Here is a 5,619-nt window from a genome sequence, read left to right as displayed (position 1 = left end):
TTGATTGCCAAGTAATATCTCATTGTGTGTGTGTGTGTGTGTGTGTGTGTGTGTAATGTATATATACATATAATGTGGGTGTGTGTATATATATATTATATAATATATAATATATTATATACATCTTCTTTATTCATTCATTTATTCATTCATTCATTTCTTTCATAAGCATTCCATAGTTTTCAGCATACAGATCTTTTACCTCTTTGGTTACATTCATTCCTAGGTATCTTATGGTTTTTGGTGCAATTGTAAAAGGGATCGATTTCTTGATTTTTCTTTCTGTTGTTACATTATTGGTGTATAGAAATACAACACATTTATGTATGTTGATTTTATATCCTGCTACTTGCCTGAATTCATGTATCAGTTCTTGCAGTTTTCTGGTGGAGTTTCAGGATTTCCGTGTAAAGTATCACGTCTTCTGCAAAAAATGAAAGCTTGCCTTCTTCCTTGCTAATTTGGATGCCTTTTCTTTCTTTTCGTTGTCTGATTGCTGATGCTATGACATCCAGTACTATGTTGAACAACAGTGGTGAGAGTGGACATCCCTGTTGTATTTCTGACCTTAAGGGAAAAACTGTCAGTTTTTCCTCATTGAGGATGATATTAGCTGTGGGTCTTTCATATATGGCCTTTATAATCTTGAGGTATGTTCCTTCTATCCCTACTTTCTTCAGGGTTTTTACCAAGACTGGAGCTATATTTTGTCAAATCCTTTTTCTGAATCTATTGAGAGGATCATACGGTTCTTATCCTTTCTTTTATTAATGTGGTATATCACGTTGATTGATTTGTGGATATTGAATCACCCCTGTGGCCCAGGTATAAATCCCACTTGATCATGGTAAATAATTCTTTTAATGTATTGTTGCATTTAATTTCCTAGTATCTTGTTGAGAATTTTTGCATCCATGTGCATCAGGGAAATTGATCTATAATTCTCCTTTTTAGTGGGGTCTTTGTCTGGTTTTGGAATCAAGTCTACGGCCATACCACCCTGAACGCGCCCGATCTCGTCTGATCTCGGAAGCTAAGCAGGGTCGGGCCTGGTTAGTACTTGGATGGGAATCAAGGTAACTCTGGTCTCATAGAATGAGTTTGAAAGTTTTCCTTCCATTTCTATTTTCTGGAACAGTTTCAAAAGAATATGTATTAATGAATTCTTTAAATGTTTGGTAGAATTCCTCTGGGAAGTCATCCAGCCCTTGACTCTTGTTTGTTGGGAGATTTTTTATTACTGATTCAATTTCTTTACTAGTTATGTTAAATTTTCTATTTCTTCCTGTTTCAGTTTTGGTAGTTGATATGTTTTTAGGGATTTATCCACTTCTTCCAGGTTGCCCAACTTGTTAGCATATAATTGCTCATAATATTCTCTTAAAATTGTTCGTATTTCTGTGGTGTTGGTTGTGATGTCTCTTTTTTCAGCTGTGATTTTATTTATTTGGGTCCTTTCCTTTTTCTTTTTGATGAGTCTGGCTCGGGGTTTTTCAATTTTGTTAATTCTTTCAAAGATCTGGTGCCTAGTTTCACTGATCACTTCCGCTGTTTTTTTGGTTTTGATATCATTGATCAGGAAAACATTTTTATAGATTGTGAAAAAACGCTTTTTGGTGGGAGATTTTTAAGAAAAGTTTTTATTCCCATTAGGCTAATGTCTATTGGAGATTGCACGTGAATGAGAATTAATAGGGGAAAACTCCCCCCCCCCCCAGAATTTAGCCACAAAGTTGGGAAAATATCCTGAAACTGAAAATGGTTAGAAAGAAAGAAAGAAAGAAAGAAAAGAAAGAAAAGAAAAAATCTAATCAGTGTGGATAAGCTTAACGTCCACAGGAATAGCCTTCCCTGGGGAAACCTAGTTGACGGGATGACCCAAGGAGTCTTTCCAGGACTGTCAAGAATTTAGGTATTTTAGCCCATTTGAGAAAGACCAAGTTATGAAACATTTGTTACATGTTTACTATGTGCCAGGCACTATGCAAGGCAATTTACGTAACATGATCTCATTCAAACCTTATCTCTTCACTCTGAGGCAATATTATTTTTCCTGATTTATAGATGAGAAAACGGAGATTAGAGACAGTGAAAGAACAAGGTGTGCACTGGATGCCATGGTTTTTGTAGGAAAAACCTACCATGCTAATGCAGCACCCTTGGAAAGGTTGTCCAGACAGCTTTCTTTGAAGACCAAGATGCTCATCAACATTTTCCCATAGCACCCTCTGCTCACACTTGTGTAAGAATTTGTCGCCAGGGTCTGAATTACCAGCATAATATTCTCTCTTCCACTAGGACACTGAAGGAAAGGGTTGAGTCTTGGTTCCCCATGGAGCCAAGATGCACACCTCAAGACAGTGATTCAGTGTAAATCCTTTCCTGGGAAGTGAAAAAAACACTGGGAGATAAGGAGGGGAATGTAACTAGTACCAGCTGCATTATCTGACTAGCTAGCTATTACTATGAGGGACTAGAGCTCACTTATGCTGGAGAACCTCTAGGAATCAATGTCCAACACACAAGTCCGTTACCCACCCCCACTTCCACTGGGAATTGATGGAGGGTTGCTCTTATGTGGCAAGGAATACAGCTACTGGCATTTGCAAGGGGGTGACAGTAATATCAGTGTCTAAAGTGGTAAGGGGGAGGGGTGGGGAGGGCCCAGCAGCATCTGCTAGACAATCCTCCACACTCAGCGTGGAACCAGTCGCATCGTAGGTGTGCAGTGAAAGTTGAGTAAAATTGTCATTTTGATTTACCAGTCAGTATTTTGTGCATGTGGCTAGAGTGAGTCAGTCCTCCTAAATCTGATCGACTTCAGGCCAACTGCCAAAATCAAGTTTCTAAATTTTTAAGGCATAGGACGAAACCCTAAACAATTGTGATTTTTACCTACAAACTATCTGAGGCCAACAGTTGAAATTCCCCTTTAACACATATTTAGCCCCATCAATATATCTCTTTTGCTCCTATCCATGTATCAGTACCTATCCAACACAAGATTTTAGATAAATGCATAGTGTTTTGCATCCTGACATACTAGAAAAAACAGGTCCACATCACAAACTCTGTAAGTTGAAAAGGATCCAGTGTGGTTGTTGTGCCAGTGAGAGCTTCAGATGCAAACACAGAAATAATTCACCCTGTAATAGTCTGATTATAGTGAACAATCCAAGGTGAATCAAGAATTTACTATATTAATTCAAAGCCCTATTTAAGATAAAGTGGTTGTTTTGTGTTTGTGTGTGTGTATATACATGTGTATGTGCATATTTGTGTGTGTGTGTGTGTGTGTGTGTGTGTGTGTGTGTGTTATTTAAGCTGTTATTTCACCTAAGAGTTTATGAGGTGAATAAGGAAGAAAAAATGGATCTAAGTTGTCTTGCTGTAGAGAAAGGCTGCACCTCTCTGCACGTAGAACCAGGTGGTATCGCCACAGCGTGGCCCCCTTGAGGGACAGAGTGGAATTACAGGAAGACCACAGAATTTGAAATTAAGAGTCCCAAGTTCAAACCCTGTTTTGTCAGTTACTAAGTGTGTAACCCTGGACAAGAAACATGAACTCTTGGAGCCTTAATTTCCACATCAATCAAACAGGATAATAATGGCCACTTCATTGGGATGTTTCGGGAACTTAGGCAAGTCTTGGGCTTTGTAAACTCTAAAGTCCAATACAAATATCATTAGGATGAGAAGAAGTGAGAAGAAATGCCGTTCAGTGTCTTCCAAATATCAAAGAGAGCCAGAGGAGCTTTCCTGGAACAGGAACCTTTGGTCTGGACCATTCAGAGGGTCCACTCATCCGGAAGGGTTGAGAGGACTGCGCTCTTGGCAGTTCCTGAAACTCATCGATGACCATATAATTGCAGGAACTACTCTGCTTGAGCCTGCTCTCTTGAAACTAAACCATTCACCAGGAGACTGCAAACAACTGCGGTTTAGTCAAGGAAAACAGCTCTGCCCCTTTTCCTATAAAAATAGGTTCAAGCCCTGGGTCTAAGCTCCCAGAAACCAGTTTCCAAACAAGCAGTCCTCTCTTTCTTTCCAGAAGCCCTACTGGGGTAATCGATACCAAAGCTGATATCCTTTACAGGGAAGACAAAGGAAGGGATCTCTTTGCTCTTTTAATTAATTGGTGATTATTACTGTTCCAAACATAAACACTCCTGTCTTCCTGTCTTCCCTTGTGTTCATGCATGGAAATAATCAACGTGCAAACAGCTAGCCTACTTTGCAACAGCTCTCACATTTGCTCTCTCTCCAAAAGACTTTATTGCTTTGTTATTCCTTGTCCCATTCTCTGACTATTGTATTTGGGTTGCTTCATTCCATGGTTAAGACTTTCCTGTCCCTGGAGTGAGATGCTCTGCCATGGGGCTTCCTCTATCAGCCACAGAGCCAGGGGAGGTGTGGGTCTGTCATCTCATCCTCACTGATGAGCTGACACTCTGTTTACAGTCACCTTTAGAGAGGCAAGAGCTTTAGAAAGCATTGCTCAAACTAGACTATTCTTTACAGAAGAGAGCACACCAACAAAGGATTGGTTGTGCTCAGAGGGCATTTTATGGGGAAAAAGTGCGGTTCCCATGCAAGTAAAGCTTCTGTGTGAGCTACTTTTAGACCGCCCCCACCCCACCCTCACCCCGTGGTGGCACAGAGGGGAGCACTTCCTTCCGGCTCTGCAGAGCGCTCCCAGGTGTTTGCGAGGAGAATGGAGCCAGACTTGAACCCTATGAACAGTTTATTTCTCCTTTGCAAATATGTGTGCCCTGAATTAATAGAGACAGGGCCAAAAGACATGACGAAGTACTGTATTTGAAGAATCACTGGTGCTGATTTTAAAAAGTTATCCTGGTCTCACAGGGTCCTATTACACCTGTCAATTAGCGCTGGTGATGATTGAAGTGATATTCTGTTTCCCGATTGTGACTTGCTAGTGACTGGTTAGGCAGAAGCTGCGTGGGAGACTAATCACAGCTCTGCCATTTCCACAGGGCTTTCCTATATATGACCTTGTTTGTCTTAATTCTACTCGAAATCTTGGAAAGTAAGGGTGAGAGGCATCCCTGTGATTCCTGCTGTACGGGACTCGCCTGTCCAACGTTACCCAGCTGGGAAATGACAGAAATGAGATCAGAGCCAGGCCTCCAGGTTCCAAACTGTATGCCATTTCTACAACATCATGCTTTTTATCCTGGGAAAGAGAGGAGTGTCTGAGAGTGGTTCAAATCTTCCATTTTCAGTGGAGATGAACAATAGAATCTGCGAATTTTATCTTCCTTTAGAGCAGTGGTTCTTAACCTTGCTTGCGCATAAAGCCATCTGGGAGCTTTTAAACAATACCTTTGCTGGGAGTCCACCCCAAGCCAATTAAGTCCAAGTCTCTCGGGGTGGGCCTAGGCATCTGTATTTTTCAAAAGCTCTCCGGGGTGCCACTAATGTGTAGCTAGGGCTAAGATTCTCTGCTTTAGAGTCGTAATCAACAAAACACTGATTGCATTTTTCCAATTTCAAGCCACTCTGGGAGTGTCGTAATGAAAAATCCTAATAGCAACTTTCCTGGCAGCCTCAGGAGATAGGTCGCGGCCTTGGCTCTTAGTAGGGATTCAAATTTAC

General features: G+C 40.9%; 1 pseudogene; it reads left to right on the top strand.

Moving 5' to 3' along the window:
- The first annotated feature begins 982 nt into the window (after positions 1-982).
- Positions 983-1,097, top strand: LOC125164970 (uncharacterized; annotated as a pseudogene).
- The last annotated feature ends 4,522 nt before the right edge of the window (positions 1,098-5,619 follow it).

Source organism: Prionailurus viverrinus, chromosome B1 (assembly GCF_022837055.1).
Source record: "Prionailurus viverrinus isolate Anna chromosome B1, UM_Priviv_1.0, whole genome shotgun sequence".
Lineage (NCBI taxonomy): Eukaryota > Metazoa > Chordata > Mammalia > Carnivora > Felidae > Prionailurus > Prionailurus viverrinus.
The sequence above is the reverse complement of the archived record's forward strand: the minus strand, read 5'-3'. Positions and strand labels throughout refer to the sequence as shown.